Source organism: Chironomus tepperi, unplaced genomic scaffold (genome assembly GCF_022539635.2).
Source record: "Chironomus tepperi strain 1889 unplaced genomic scaffold, CSIRO-AGI_Ctep_v1 contig_85, whole genome shotgun sequence".
In the NCBI taxonomy this organism is placed as follows: Eukaryota; Metazoa; Arthropoda; class Insecta; order Diptera; family Chironomidae; genus Chironomus; species Chironomus tepperi.
Window position 1 is genome coordinate 6,063,300 of NW_027226207.1, and position 17,701 is coordinate 6,081,000.

At 33.9% G+C, this 17,701-nt stretch overlaps 1 long non-coding RNA gene across 1 annotated transcript in view; it reads left to right on the forward strand.

Moving 5' to 3' along the window:
- LOC139086634 (uncharacterized) overlaps positions 1–17,701 on the forward strand; it is a 207,015-nt gene that overhangs the window by 59,047 nt on the left and 130,267 nt on the right. Inside the window, exon 2 of the long non-coding RNA XR_011544048.1 lies at positions 10,390–10,475. This is a non-coding gene — a long non-coding RNA (uncharacterized lncRNA). The remainder of the gene's footprint in view (positions 1–10,389; positions 10,476–17,701) is intronic.

A 17,701-nucleotide genomic window follows, 5' to 3' on the forward strand; every position in this document is an offset into this window, starting at 1 on the left:
AATTAGAGCAAAGTAATTCAAATAAATACATGAAAATGTCAGTCCATGTCCAATTCATTCTACAAAATATCTTGTTCTCATTCATGAATATCAAATTGATTTGAAAAATAAGCGTTAAGGAAATGTTACAATTTTTAAGTAGAATAACTGCAAAATTCCATTATTATGTAATAACATGGTCCATTGCCTTCAGCAAAAATAATTCCATTATTGCTTAAATTCCTCATAAAATGCCTCATTTTGATGAAATACAAAAATAATTCAAATTCCTCAACTATCCCGCCCAAGGATGACCTCAAAATATTTTAAAGAATATAATATAAATTCCCAAATTTAAATTGAAATATCCGACAATATTTCAGCAATAGCTGACAAGCCCATCCATTTGACATTGTTACAAATGACAAGTCATAACAAAAAAGATTTTAATGAAAAAATTGCAAAACTTTAAGATGGAAAAATTTGACATTCTTTTTGAAAAAATAACAAAATGAATTGAGTTTAGAAACTTTTCCCATTGTGTTGTCATTTCCCCCCGCCCTCTCAGCAAAAAATTCCTTTTGTCATTTGCTTCTTCTTATTAAATAATGCATGAAAAAAATAGCTACACTGGATCCTTCTTCTTATTTTCTCATCCATAGCAATTTTTTTTCGTTCATATCACAAAGAAGTGTAATGTCTATGAAAGCGAATTCATTACGTACGCTTCGATGGCTGTGCTGTATAGCAAAAGTAAAATTGAACACATATCATATCCATGTCGTGACATTTCATAACTTCAGTCAAAACAGAATTTTCTTTTTGTTGCCTTTTTTTGTGTATATCCTTGTTTGAAAGGGGTGTAGGCAGGGAGACAGGCAGGGATGTTTTTGGAACTGCAGGCTTATTTTATGGATTTAATTATGACTGTCATTCTTGAGATTGTGAGCATTTAAGTCAGAGCTTCCGTTTGTCAGTCAATCAACCTTCTTGTCTGTCAGTCGGTCTTGTCTGTCAGTCGGTCTTGTCTGTCAGTCGGTCTTGTCTGTCAGTCGGTCTTGTCTGTCAGTCGGTCTTGTCTGTCAGTCGGTCTTGTCTGTCAGTCGGTCTTGTCTGTCAGTCGGTCTTGTCTGTCAGTCGGTCTTGTCTGTCAGTCGGTCTTGTCTGTCAGTCGGTCTTGTCTGTCAGTCGGTCTTGTCTGTCAGTCGGTCTTGTCTGTCAGTCGGTCTTGTCTGTCAGTCGGTCTTGTCTGTCAGTCGGTCTTGTCTGTCAGTCGGTCTTGTCTGTCAGTCGGTCTTGTCTGTCAGTCGGTCTTGTCTGTCAGTCGGTCTTGTCTGTCAGTCGGTCTTGTCTGTCAGTCGGTCTTGTCTGTCAGTCGGTCTTGTCTGTCAGTCGGTCTTGTCTGTCAGTCGGTCTTGTCTGTCAGTCGGTCTTGTCTGTCAGTCGGTCTTGTCTGTCAGTCGGTCTTGTCTGTCAGTCGGTCTTGTCTGTCAGTCGGTCTTGTCTGTCAGTCGGTCTTGTCTGTCAGTCGGTCTTGTCTGTCAGTCGGTCTTGTCTGTCAGTCGGTCTTGTCTGTCAGTCGGTCTTGTCTGTCAGTCGGTCTTGTCTGTCAGTCGGTCTTGTCTGTCAGTCGGTCTTGTCTGTCAGTCGGTCTTGTCTGTCAGTCGGTCTTGTCTGTCAGTCGGTCTTGTCTGTCAGTCGGTCTTGTCTGTCAGTCGGTCTTGTCTGTCAGTCGGTCTTGTCTGTCAGTCGGTCTTGTCTGTCAGTCGGTCTTGTCTGTCAGTCGGTCTTGTCTGTCAGTCGGTCTTGTCTGTCAGTCGGTCTTGTCTGTCAGTCGGTCTTGTCTGTCAGTCGGTCTTGTCTGTCAGTCGGTCTTGTCTGTCAGTCGGTCTTGTCTGTCAGTCGGTCTTGTCTGTCAGTCGGTCTTGTCTGTCAGTCGGTCTTGTCTGTCAGTCGGTCTTGTCTGTCAGTCGGTCTTGTCTGTCAGTCGGTCTTGTCTGTCAGTCGGTCTTGTCTGTCAGTCGGTCTTGTCTGTCAGTCGGTCTGGTCTGTCAGTCGGTCTTGTCTGTCAGTCGGTCTTGTCTGTCAGTCGGTCTGGTCTGTCAGTCGGTCTTGTCTGTCAGTCGGTCTTGTCTGTCAGTCGGTGTTGTCTGTCAGTCGGTCTTGTCTGTCAGTCGGTCTTGTATGTCAGTCGGTCTTGTCTGTCAGTCGGTCTTGTCTGTCAGGCGGTCTTGTCTGTCAGTCGGTCTTGTCTGTCAGTCGGTCTTGTCTGTCAGTCGGTCTGGTCTGTCAGGCGGTCTTGTCTGTCAGTCGGTCTTGTCTGTCAGTCGGTCTTGTCTGTCAGTCGGTCTGGTCTGTCAGTCGGTCTTGTCTGTCAGTCGGTCTTGTCTGTCAGTCGGTCTTGTCTGTCAGTCGGTCTTGTCTGTCAGTCGGTCTTGTCTGTCAGTCGGTCTTGTCTGTCAGTCGGTCTTGTCTGTCAGTCGGTCTGTAAATTGGCATTTCTGATAGTTTCTCATTCAATCTATCACTCGGTATGGAATTCGGTCAGTCAGTAGCTCAATCAGCCTGTCCTCCAATTAATATTGTCCAGCATGATGTCATATTTCATGTCAATTAGAAGATAGCACATATTTGAACCCATAGAACTACAAATTGCCTTAAATTCAATATTGTCAGTTACTTCTGCTTCCAGGTAGACATGTCCCTATTCTAAACAACCCCCTAACTCCACCTCAGCATATGTATCGTCATCCTTTCTGAATAATTTAAGATAGATTGTTATCAGATGATTTGACTACAAAAAACACAAAAAAAATTCTAGTTTTTTTTCTGTCATTCGAGCAACTTTGAAGGAGAAAAACTGTAAATTCACCAAAAAAAAATTGTAGATGTATAAAAAAAATGTGATGAAAAACAGAATGTGTACGTGAAAAATGGAAGTTATTTCATCTCATCTATTTTTCGTCATCTACTTTCACATATGACAAAGGAATATAATTCAACCATACACACGTTGTTGTCTCATTGAATGAACAAAATATTTTTTTTGCTCCTTTTTGATGCTTTGCTTCTTTTGTGTATAAAAGAAAAGGTTAGGGAAGTCGTTATGGAACTGGATTTGATTATGGCGCAGTTTTTAAGTTTGGAATTTTTTGTTCAAAAATGGAGAAAAAAAATCAATTTAATTAAATTTTATTGGATTTTTTGGTAGTTTTGATAGACAGCTACTGATATGAAAGCTAGTAGGCTCCTAAATTGGCAGGAATGGGTATTGAATTATGGAGAGATTTGACTGATCTTAATGAATTGATTGAAGAGTTGAAAATGATAATTTTGAAGAGATTTTAAGTTATTGAGCTCTGTATATGGAGGTATGATGATTTTTGGGTATTTGTGGAAGCTGTTTTGATGGATATTATGAAGCTGCACATCAATCGATTAATGTCATCGAATATATTACATTATCCCTAACAGACAATGAGTATATTCTCCTAAATGAGTGGGTTTATGAGGATACTCAATCAAAATAATTGAGCATGCTCAGTCAGCCCTCTGTCTGTTCCGATATGTCATTGATTTTAATCTAATTTATGGACTTTAACAGATTCTTAATTCAAAAATGACTGAAATTGATTTAATTTCAAACAAATTTTGACAATTTTTGGGGTATTTGCACGAAAATGCTGTAAAAATTGACAAATATTAAGTCAAACATGATCATTGGTATGATTAGGTCCAATTCAATGCCTAACTTTAGGGATAAACTCATCATTAAACATTAAATTCTCAATATCAAAATCCAAACTCTTCAAAAAATCGATTAAAATCCAACAATACCCAAACTGCACCCTAATACCCCATCCATCTCCAAAATTCCAGCTCCAAATATTGCATTTAATCAAATCATAGTTTTTTCTCTTTTCGTTACATGCACTGCTACATTCTTTTTTGTGCTGCTCCTTTTGATAACACAAAATTTTATGATTTAAACGTGAAAGTTTTTTTGTGCTTGAGGATGAGATCCACAAGATTGAATCGTGATGAAAAAAAAACAAGTTTTTCTTTTAAGTTTTTCTCATTTTCTCATTTTTTGATGAAAGTTTTTCTTGTTTTTGAGACAAGAAAATTTTTGATTAAAAAATTCATCAACGAGTTGCATCTTGAAAATTGAATTTTGTTCTTCTTGTGCATGAATCACTGAACTGAGAATTGACTGGAAAGTTTTTTCTTATAATTTTTCCATGAATTATGAGCTCGCCATGCTGTAGATGCTGATAAGCTAGACAAGTTGGATGTTTGGAAAATCTCATTGACCCTCCTTATTAACCCAAAACTTATTTATTTACTTTTTTAAGAAAATAATTTTAAATTTTTTAGTAAATTGAAAAAATAATCAGGCACAAACTTGAGATTAATTCTCAGAAACATTTTCACATATGGCTCGTCGCTTCCCACCCAAATGAAATGTTTTTGTTTTGTTTTTAAAAAAAAAAAAACTTTTTTTTATTTTCGTGGAAATTTTTTTAAAATTTATCTTTTAATTAATGTATACATATGCACATAATTTATGTTCAAAACATGCTAAAAGAATCGAGAGAAAGGTTTAGGAACTCAACTCAAATTATCTAAACATTTATTTATTTTTTCTTCTTCTTCATTTTTTTGATACATTAAACAGATTCAGACTAAATGTTTTGATTCTGAAATGTAAAATGCATCTGAAAATTGAAGATGATGGCGGGAAATAAGTATGTCGTATGGGAATTAAATTGTATTATGTATTTACGATGTTTTGGGAGTGTAATTTAATTTAGTTAGAAGGGAATTTAATGATGAAATGATGAGATTATTGATATTGATGTTTTTTGAGATTTGGGAGTGAATTGTTCAGTATTTTTGAGGAATATTTGAATATTGTCACTTTTGTGATTCTTAAAACCCTTTCAAGCCTAAATAAAGAACTCTGGGATCGAATACCGGATCATTAGCTTTGGATTTCAGCATCCTAGTCCCTGCGCCATTGCTAATTATCCTCTGTTACTCTTCAAACTGTATAGAATTTGATAAATTAATATAAACATCATCCAGAGCATTGTGAGCCCTAAAACTCAATTCTTTAATGAGCATCATGAACGAATTCCTCAATAAATACAAAAATATTCCTCACATTTCCAGCTGAATCCAGAAATTCACCAAAAAATCCAAACAATTCTTATCTCATTGAGATTAAAAATTGAGATAATCTAAGAATTATTCATAGCCAAATACATATGCATATTAACCTTCACATAAATAATGCCTAATTATTATTACATTAAATCACGAACGTGTAAAGGTGTAAGACAATCACGAATGAGTTAATGTTCATAATGCGTAACACACACATGAATTAAATGGCTACAGATTAGCGGATATAATGCTGAATAAAATTGAGTTTGGCCTTCATAAATTAAAGTTGATTTGAATTGGATCTGAAGTGTTGTAGGTTAGTTTGGAAGTATCTAACCCTAGCAGGGAAAGAGGCTGCTTTTAGGTACTGTACTTTGTCTGTTAGGTAAATGCCAATGGTAGTCTCTTTAACAAGGTTTAGTCAAAATGCCTTCAAAATTGTTAATCTAGTTGTACTTGATATGACCTAAAATTTGGATAAATTCGAAATTTTCATCAACTTTTTCTGTTCTAATCCACACTAAAATTTAAAATTATTTCTCCTAAAACTCATCAAAAATCCATTTCCATCACAAAAATCCTCCATTTCACAATACTTCTTCTTCTTCTAAATCACCTCCCAAAGGACCATACTATTAATCCATTCCATTAGCCTCATCAACTACACAAGCCTCTCTTAACCCATTAAACTAAATTAAAACTCATTCATCTAACGTAAAAAATATCCACGACAATATTGAATCCCCTAGAGAGAAAGAAAGCGCGTGAAGGCTCATTGAATTTAATGTGTCAAAATCACGCCGCTTTTGTTGATAATACCGAATGTAGACCAGCATAATTTATCATAGTAAGATAAATGTGTAAAGTAGTGGGGCTTAGAAGAATTTAGAGATAATTTTGAAAAACTTTTTGAGGAGAATTTGATGCGATTTTGTGGGTATAGAGCGCATTTTTTGGGATTTTTGGTTAGTTATGTCATGTGATCAATTGATTTTGATGTTGATAATGATTAGGGCCAGCAAGCAATGTCGGCAAAAATAAGAAGAAATTCGCCCAAACCTTAAAATTGATAATTTTCTCATATTTTTACACCAACCATACCAATTTGTATTCAAATCAATAATTCAAAAATTCATGTGCATTACTTAAACAGTCAGCCGACTCAAATCAATTCATAGACCCACCCAAAAATTAACATCAATTTACTCCCATATAAATGCCTCAAAAAAATACATTTCAGATTAATTTCGTAGAAAAAAATTCAATAATGCATGTTGCGTTCAACGCCTTAGTCTCAAAGTCATTTATTAAAGTATAAGCTGAAAACCAAAATAGTGTCAGTTGTTATCTCGTGCATATAATTTTAGTATATTTGATAAAAATCATAATGTAAGTAAGCATATTGAAGTAAAAAAGAGCTTTAACCTGTAGTAAATTACACTTTGTTTTGAAAAGAGAAAATGGAATCAAAAGTTGGAGATGGGAAAGAAATGAATGAGGAATGGGAATTGTATGTGAATGATGTGTCTTATTCGAGTGACAATTCGGCTGATAGATCATAAATCCGGCCAACTTTACTTTGACTTGATGACGAATTTGGCTTAATTCTAGCTTGATTCTCGAGTCACATTGGCCTGAAGTCGGATTTTGGATTAATTAGTCGCCTAGTGCTTTTCTAGGCAGGTTTAGAATGGAAAGAGTTGAGAGTTAGGAACTTATGTCATATGGGTCATGTAACTAGGGCTACCATTTGCAATATTATTGCTTAGATACTGCTGTATCCTGACAAATTCCCAAAATATCGCCAAAATTTTAGAAATTGCAAGTTTTTGGCACTTTTTTCAAATTTGTAACGTAATTTAAAGAATATTAAGTTCAATGGTGTCCTTACATGCAATATTTAAGTAGACCTACCTTACAATCAACCCCACCAACTATATCAACAATAAAAAGTGTGTATTTTGTTCTGTTTTTTCTTCCATTTTTATAAAACTTGTTAAAAAAAGGAATTGTTTTTGTTGTATTCGCGAGTGTGTCTTCATATTTGCCCCACAGTGACTTTTTCTTATCTACTTCAATTACCATCATTATCTCTCTCCTGTGCTACATTACTCTACAAACTGATGATTCTTGTTATTTCTCCTTTTTCTTTCTTTTTTCTTTTTTGAAAATTTAATGTAGTTACTTACTTCACTTGTACAAGCTTGAATATGAAAGGAGATGGGAGAAAAAAAATAGTGAAATATGTATATTTGCCGCATCTACTGATGCTTGAAAAGAACAGCATATATATAGCATACCGAAGAGCTCAGAGAGGATATACGACACAGAGACGTTCCTTTCTTTAGTTCATTAAACGCAACGGCAATTTCTTCTCCATGTTATTTCATATTTCTTATTTTTTTCTTTCTTTGGTAAACTAAAAAATTTACATCCATAACCATTTCTGAGTCGTTCTACGTTATAAACTCTCTAAGGTTCATTTTCATTCCTTTCATTTCTCCATCACAGAAGAAAATTTCTTTTTATTTTTTGATGCTACTGCTGAGTTTTCTTATTTGCTTTCTTTTTTTCTCTAACAACGTCATTCTCGTCTCCTTTTTCTCGGGTCGGGCATCTTGGTGAGGTTATTATTTTGATATGTTGGGGTTTGGTTGGGGATTCAGTTTGTCTGGGAGTTATTGGTGGAATAAGATTTAGTAGTTTGATGAAATTGAACTGAAATTCGATGTCGGATGGCTTGCTGAGGGTCAAATTGAACTTGGTGTGACTCTGAGGCGTCATACTCGATCATAGTTGATCTTTACGGCTATTGAAGTAAGTAAGTTGCTTTGTGGTTGGCTGGTGTAGTAGACAAATACAGAACGCCTCCTAGGAAATAGGTAAATCTATTTATTTCTAAAATAGGTTAGACCAAGTCAAATTAGATATGATTTTTGTTCAGAAAACATAGAAAATGTTCACCTTAACCAGCATAACTCTACAATGAAGTCGAAATTCATCGACATATGCCATGTTCCTTCCGGATAGTAGACTTTTGAATTGTCTGGTTTCATTTTTACTTGGACCAATCATGCGTCTTAGGTCTTTAAAGATATCAGCTAGATATGTCTTAATGATACCCTAAACATAAATTTTGAAGCATAGCGATGAACTAGCTTCAATAATCGAGCCATTCAGCTACTAAACGACCATAACTCTCTACCCCATAAACCAAAAAATGCGCCAAATTCTCCCTCAGAACTCACTCTACATCACACCAAACTAGTGCTGCCTTTTTTTCACTTCTTATTACAATTTGGTTATTTTTTTCTTCTCCATTTCTTCTTTTCACTCCGTGCAAATTGCATGACTACAGAATGGTAAAAGAAGAAGGAATTAAAGTTTAGATAACAAGAATGAAAAAAAAAGTATAATCGAAATCAGCCACAGAAGAATGTCAAAGTAGAAACGTTGTGTGTGCCTTTTGATACATTTTGTTATTTTGCCATGCTTCTCCATTCCCGCTCCTCGAGATTATTATGTAAAGGAAAGATTCTTTTTATCTCATCTATCTTTCCTCATTATAAGAGTCAGAAAAGATTTCATATTTTGGTTCTGTAGTTGTCGAGGCAAAAGGCAAAAAAATGCAAAGTGACATCAGAATTTATGATATAACACAGCTGCTTCTATTTCATCTTCTATCTTACGTCTATGCGAATCATATGATGTGCTGTCTCACTCTCCTTCATCTTTTCTTATTATTGCTTGTTGTGACACAGCGCAAAGAATGAGAAGAAGAAGAATAAAAAAAAAAAGTTTTTCGACCATAATTTAGCATATACATGAACGTGTTATTTGATGAAATTTTTTTTTGTGTCTTGTCATTTTGTGCTGTTGTTGTTGTTTCATGTCTTGTAGGAGCTGTAAATTATGTTGAATAAATTGGACAATTTTTTGATTGAACAACAATGTTTATTGGGGAATGATTGGTATTTACTATGGGAATGTTTAGTATTGAATGTAATGTAGGGAATGGATAAGATGCCTTAAGAATTAATTTGAGGAGATATGAATATTTGGATATGATTTTATCAGTTGTATGCTGCTGTAAATGAATATATTGAAGGTTATCAATGGATAATATAGAATATATCGACATAGCATGGTCCCTTAGGTTGAATATTACAAGAAAACTGTAGAGTTGCATTCAGCAGTCTATTAGCATCAGTTGTATGATTGAATGATTCCCTGATAATTGCCATATTGCTCTAGATTCGATTCCAAACCATTTGTTAAAAGTCATGTCTTTAAACCCAAAATTCCTACATAAAATGTCTCAAATTTGATCCAAAATACAGCAAACCATGTCCTTTATCAACACCTAAACTCACATGCCTCAAAATTCCCACAAACCTCCACAAATTCCCCGTCATAAGGGTCTCTACTATATGCAAGTTTTCAATAACAACGTGATTTGCATATTTATTTAAATGTTTATAATATATGGTGCGTGGATGATGATTTTTATACTGAATAGATTGTGCTTCTTACGCTTCGACAGCGATTCATATAGATGATGATATAAAGTAGCGGTTTAGCACTAATAGTTTCGACGTGAAACTTTTTCTAGATGAATTGTGTTTGTGGTTTCTTTGCAATGCGAATGTGGATTTTGTGAATGAAATTGAAGAGGGAATGGGGGAGTTGTGGATGTGGATCTTAGCGTGGTTTGAGGGAAAAATTGAAGTTTTTTGGAGGACGAACTTTGAATGGTTTTGAGGTTTCTTGACATTTTAGGGCAAATTCGAGAATGTTAAGCATTTTTTGGAAATTTTTGCGAATTTTAGCAGCGTCTAAATTGATTTTTTAATGAAATTTAATGACAAATTCAACGAATTATTCATTTTGGGAGTTCTGGAACTCGAACTCGAGTCTGATTTTGTATGGAAAGTTGACTCTAGTCGACCAGATTTCATATATTATTCCCGTCACCTCAGAACCCCCAAACCTCAAAACAATTAATTTTAAATTTATATTAATCGAGTCTAATTCGTTTAGACAGCTTAGCCTCAGATTTTTTTCTCAATCATTTATTCGCTGTCAGAAAACAATCTTAATCCTATATAATTATCTTATTTATACATTTTAAGCAGAACAGAATTTCATAATCATTTAGCTTCTTTAAAAAAAAAAAAAACTACACATGAAATTTATAAAAAATCTTTAACTAATTAGCATCCATTCTTATATTCTTTGCAGGATGACGTTGATTAGCTTTTTGCATTCAAAAATCATCATTTTTGGAGATCCGATGAAGCACCAACTGAGAATGGCTTTAAGAAAAGGTAAGTGAACTGCCATACAGGCCGAAATTATTATTTAAACAAAAAATCCAGCAAATGAATGAATTATAAAAATATGAAGTACATAAAGTTACGAAATTTATTGCCACAGTGCGTCAATTTACATTCATTACAATATTCTGCCTGTTTTTTCTGAAATCGATAAAGGAACTAAGCGAGATAATTTTTTTATCCATTAAAAACTGTAAGTTATGTTCGTATTTAAAAATGAGCTGGAATTCTTCTTTTGCTTTTGTGTGATTTTGCCGCTTGTGATAAAGTGGTGTAGTTAGGGGGGAAATGTAGGATAGGAGGCAGTTACGGGACAGTAGATAGTGTCTAGGGACAGTAGATACAATTTAGGGACAGAAGATACAGTCTAGGTACAGTATATACAGTCTAGGGACAGAAGATACAGTCAAGGAACAGTATATATTCAGGGTCGCAATGCTTATGACTCTTTGGATCGTGTTGGGACACATGATGAGGCACTGAAACTGTTCTTAACTATTATTGAGGATGAAATTTGATTGGGTAGCCATAATTAAGCATCTTGACCTACACAATTGATTATAAGTGCTGGATTACATCAAAATTGACCTTTAATTTGACTATCTGGTGAACTCAGGGTTAAACCATGAATGAATGAGTCCTAGACTCCAAACTCTAGAGAGTTGACTAATTTTTCATATTTCGGAGGTTATTTGAGTAGACCATGACCCTCATAAACCCCCTTACCTTACTCCACACCCACTAAAATCACTGATTCCAACGGAAAAAATACTTTATTTTTAATTAAATCTCCGAGATGTGTAATGAAGTACTCAAAAAGATATCTCTATCTCTCACATTTTTTTTTTGTTGTTTTTGTTGCGTAATTGTGGTTGTTGTCGGTGCTGATACATTTTTTTAAGGTAATTACAAAAATCTGCCTTTCTATTTTTTTCACATACACACAAAATACAAAAAAAAAGAAGCACAAATATGAGTTGGAATTAAAGAAGCGTATAATTGTATGAAGCCTATAATATAAACCTGCATTTACCATAATTGAGCATATACTTTTGGATATATACACATGCTTGTGGGGCCATTTAACCTTCTGTCATCTATTCTAGATCTGAATCTACCCTTTCGGTGTGAACAATTCAGCTTTTTTGGCAAAATGAACGTAGATAAATATTTTATATACGACATGGCACACACATGAAATGGCATCAAAAAAACAGCAGAAAAGAAGAAAACAAAAACATTTGAAAAATATGACACAGAAAAGAAAACTGGCAGTAAAACATGCATGGTACACACATCTAATGCATAATGAATGAGCCGGATTGATATATAAATGTGTAGCATATATATACATAGGTATATCATATCATGACCATGCATAGAATCATATCATGTATTCTCTCTCTATTGCATATTGGCTGGAGGGATACATTCATACATATATTTCACATTGCATATATTTATCATATTCCATGACAAAAAAAGAATATTTCTCATCAAGGGGCAAAAAAAATATAATAAATAAATAAATGTAGAAAAAAATGATATGAATCCCTTGTGGGATAGATTGTGCAGGAGTGGAAATTGGAATGGTTGCGGTTTTGAATTGAAATTTTTTTTATTCGGGATGGAGGTACAAATCAAATTTAAAGGATTTGTTGCATTGAATGAATTGAATTTTGAATTTATTTTAAATTGATGAAAGGGTTGAATTGAGAATTGTCGGGGGTCAGGTACTTGAGATGTGCAATTTTAAAAAATGGTATACAAAATTGCATTTTTTTTAAATTTTTTGAGAATGTTTGGAAATATTCCTAGGTTTGGGAATTTAAACAGAATTTGTTATTGGTAATTAGAAGGCAGAAACCAGTCAATGAGTTAGATTCGAGGATAGTAACGTGGGAAGGGATAAAATTCAATCGAAATGCCATATTTTGGAAGTATATCGCTCATGGACAGGGTTTTCCGATGTCTCGATTTTGATAAATCTTCGAGATTGAGACCGAGACCGAGACCGAAACCAAGACCAGACAGAGACTGAGAGTGGAACCAAGACTGAGACTGAGACCGAGCCAAGACAGAGACCAGGACTGATACCAAGGTAGAGACTTATAGCGGAACCGACACTGAGATCGGGACCGAGACCAAGAACGTGACTGAGATCGGGACCGAGACTAAGAACGTGACCGAGTCTGAGTCCTTGATCGAGACTGAGTTCGGGACGGAGACTGAGACCGGAACTTAGACTGCGATAGAGGATTAAATTAAATTCTTCTACAATTAGGAAGTCTTAGTCTCTGACTCATGAGCCCTTATTTATGGGTAAATGACCTCCAAAATGCTCACAATATTTAGCATAATTCTTCCATATTTTCACTTTCTTTATCTCTAAAATATTCAACTCTTATCTCCAAATATTCCCATCCAAACCAACGTTCCAGCTATCTAAATCCATGAAATACAACCAACATTCATTCCATCCACAAAGTCCACAGAGTAAAAGACATTATCATATTTTACAAATCATTGCGAATCCAATCTTGCTTAACATTATCCAAAACAAAAAGAATACAGAAAATAACGTCCAGAGAGTTCACATTCCTTACAAGGGAATCCAAAATAGAATATATATATTCAATTTCATTCCTTTTTCTCTCCATCCACATTCATGCATGACATGCCCATTTATTTATTTCTATGTATGCGCTTCTTCTTAAATTTCATTTTGTCGCATCTTTTTATTTTTGCTATGGCTGACAAAGAGATGAGAGAAAAATTACAAAAATTTTTTTTTGCAAGAGACAACTCGTGGGTATATAGACAGGCACACGAGTCTTGTTTTCTTGACGATAATATGTGCTTGGAGGAATCATAAATTAGTGTAAATTATTTGTCTCAAAGGATTTTTAAATGGAAAAATTTCATTCACATCCTCGTTACATTTTGTCGACTGATGACTGCTTGTTGGAATCGACATCAGATATATTAAATATCAACGTGACATGCGAATATAATCACAAATAATTATATTGTATCAATTTTATCTACCTAAAAAAATATGTGATAAATTGAGGCAACAAGAAGCTATTTTCTGTGCTGCTTGGCATACGAGAAGAAAATGATTATTTATTTTGTGCTGCAGACCAGTCGTGGGTATCGTAGAATAATATACATCATGAGTTATAATAAATTAACATGACAAGATTCTTCGGTTTGGCATACATGAAAGATATACAATGAGATAGACATGTAAGAAATATTTAGATAAAGTATGTAGGGTATTCAAGTGAAATATTGTTTTTTTTTGGTTGGTTGGATTTTGGCACGTTTTTGGGAGAAGATTGAGGAATTTTTTTGGGAAATTGAATTTTTGAGGGAATATTTTGGGTTTTTGAGTTTAAGATTTAGATGAAATTGAGAATTTTGAGCATAATAAAATGTATTAGAGTCTGATTTCATGATTACACAATAGAATGCATATTTTAGGATATTTTGGGTAAAGTCCAATTTCAGTAGGCTCCAGAAGGGTTCAATTTTGTCCAAAAAGACGGCTGGTTGGTCCCTAAAGTCCTTTCCTGAAAACGCTTCTGTTAGCTACCAATTTGATTAAATGCACAATCTAAATTGACATCATATCAGCCATAAATAAGAATTAATCAAAAATTACCTCAAATTTGCCTCAAAACCACACAAACTTTACTAAAATCTACAATAATTTTCTCATAAAATAGTTCGAAATTCTCATCAAATTCCCAAAAAAACCACGATCATTCCTCACATGCATACAAAATGACCTTCACTAATCCAAAAAAAAGTTTCTCAATTCCCGGTCAATAACCTCGCCAAAAAAAATTAAGAAATCTATTCAGGCACCCTATACAGACTCAAGTCTTTTGGATAAATCATAAATAAATATAAATTATATCCCTCAGAGGATTATAAATGGAAAAATATGATTCGCATTTGTTTATACTTAGAGATATGAGAGACCATTACAGCATAGTGATGCAATTTTATAAAAAAGACATATGAAGTCAAAGGCAGCAATGAGAATAGAAAAAAAAAACAAAAGCATATAAAAAGACTACGTGATATGCGAAATAATCATCATGATTATTGTATCAATCTACATAGATGCGTACGATGATTCTCTTTTTACAATTTCAATAGGAACAATAGAGAGAATGAGAGTGGAAATAGCACAAAAAAAAAATATGGAGATAGAGAAATGGAACCCAAAAAATAAATGAAATACATGTGTGCATAGATGCTCAACGTATGCTGAATAGAAATGCTCAATTATTTTCTGTAACATTTGGGCTTACTACGGCTGTTCCTATTGCCTATCGTCGACATCTTTTGTGCAAAATTAAAAAAAGTGTATATATCGAACGTGCCTGCAATAATTTTTGGAAGTAAATTTTAAATTCTGATTTTTTTCGAATCTCATGAGATGTGTATCATCGGCATTTGGTACGAGACTTATACAGCAGAATTCTGTCGCCATATTTGAAACCTAAGGTTTTTTTAGCATTTATTTGCAATATATTATCAATTTATTTAAGCTTTTCTTGCCTTTTTTTTCTCTCTCCTCTTCTTCGGCTTTCAGCTCCGATCTTAATCAATTCAATTTATGAAATGAAAGTTCTCGTCTCATTTCCTTACGATAATACGTTCATCTCTAGCTTTATATATATTGTGAATATCTTGGCATAATTCCACACACATAGAGCACGACTTTCATCTCTATCCATTTTCATTTTCATCGACGAAAAAAAAAATCTAAATTAATCTCATATGCTTGGCACGATTTGTGTGATTTCTTCTTCTTACTTGCTTGCTTGTTTGCTTTTCGTATTTTTTTTTCTTTCTTTGATTGTCATCATTCGAAACAAAAGAGGGAGAGATGGTAATCCATATTATTAGAATTTATTTTTGACCTCGATATGAATGCATACACATTGATACAGAGAAGCAAAAAAACAATTTTTTTTCTTTCTGTTTTCATTTATGTGAGAATGCACTTTGCAAATGCTGTTAAGAGCTTTAGTCAATTTAGAATGAAAATATGTGGTAATTTATTTACATATTTTTATTTTTTTTTGTTGAAATATATGTAGAGTAGATTATATGGAGGAATGGGAGAAGTGTGTGGTTCGAGGGGGACTAACTGATTGTGTTGAAGGATTTTGTAGTGAATTTTTGGGTTATTTGGGGTTCGACCGGGTTCACTAAGGTCAATCTTGTGAGATTGTTCAGATGGTAGTGAGAACAGGTCGATTAATAGGTCAGTTAACGTACTTTCTTGCTTAAATGACCTTATAGATCTATTTAGACACAGTTGACCCCTGTGTATCCCTGTATATTGTAATTTAGGGCTTGATAAAGTTCATTTACTTTACTCAGATGGTCTTACGGTTCATTTGTGATCAATGGTTTCCAATTATAATGTAGTTTAAGGCTTGATGAAGTGCATATGCCTTGCCAACCCCTTGATATCTACTTTAGACCCATTTAGACAGCAACAAATGAGATTTGCTGCAACATTCAACTCTATATACTCAAAATTCCAACTTTATATCTTCAAATTCCATCAAAATTCACATCATACCCCCAAAAAAACCAAAACATTTCCATTCACGCCAGCCACAGTCATAGTTGAATGCACCAAACTCAGTCCATTCTTTGCATCAAATAATCATTTGAATTAATTTACCACAGTTAAGTCTGCAAAATAAAATCAACCAAAATGAAATATAATAAAATTGACATTTGACATTGGTCAGCCTCATTAGCGTACGTCCAACATAAAATGAATGTAATTTTAGTGCTGCTTATGTCACCTTTCAATGCATTTAATTTTAAATTGCATTAACAATCCACAAGGTGTGTGGCTCTCATTATTTAAATGAATAAATTACATCCCGATACTTGTTTTTTGTGCTGTACAAACAAGTCAGCGAGTCAGCAACACAGAAAAAAAATGGGAGAAAAAAAAATCGATACAAAAATATTCCATTTGAGCGACAGAACAGAAACACACATTTTTTAAAATGAACAAGAGCCGTCGGATTTATTTTTATTTTTTTTTCTTCTCCATGCGCAGTGATGGCGGTGCTGAAAAACTGGATTTTTTTGTTGTTCATGTATGGAATTTCTGGTGTCTTTTTGTATCGATTATTTGGCGATTTTCAATTGCCTCAATTTGATAGGAAATTTATTAAAATTACAAAAGAATTCATCTGCTTGCATTTTGGACATAAAAGTTTGAAATTTACGTTGAATCATGTTCTGTAGTTTAAATAAAAAATAATTAACACAATTTGTAATTTCAATTGGATTTTTTAATGGATGTTGGCTTTTGTGTGGAATAAAATATCAAGGATGTTTAAATGTTAATTGAATAAATTGCTTGTATTAGACATGTAGACATCAATTTGTCTAATATTAATTCACGTGCGGCATTGATGTTTAATTAAATAGCTAAATTAGTGAGCTGCTAAGTTTGTGAGGAGTTTTGTGAAAAATTTAGAACTATTTTTGCTTTATTTTATCATTTTTTGGAATTTTTAATGTAAAATTCGAATGAAGTTTGAGCATTTTTGTGAGATTTTGTGCATTTTCATGCGATTTTTGGGTGTTTATAAGGACTGAGCTATTGGTAATGTCTTACGTTTTACTAATTGTAGATTTATATGCTAAACGCTAAACTTTTACATGCTATTAATGAACTTAAACTTGACTTAAGTTAATCCGGAAAGTACATGGTTCAGAAATGGTCGAGAGTCCAACCCAGACTGACTTTACTCTGGCTTGAGGCCTGTTTTTATCGAATCTGGACTAGAATCAGTGTAAATCTGTCCTGAGATTAGATTTTCTATCATATTTATGTCGTATGACTTCCGGATAATCAATTGATGAAATAGAACCTAGAATTTGTTTTTTGAGCGACACATGGGAGTTGTGAGGGCAAGGCTTTGTCGTTTTATTAGCGGCTAGATAGTATAAACTCAAAACTGAGCAGAAAAGACTCTAAATTGGTCGCAAAGAAGACTAAGTTTAGATAGATTGAATAAAAATTAGGATCCGTCGTAGAAGACAAGTTACTTTGAACTTCGATCTGTTGTCTAAATGACTGAGTTTGAATATTTCAGTTTCAAGACTCAAATTATGCTTAGTTTCTTAACAATCTCCCATAAAACAACATCAACTCTTCA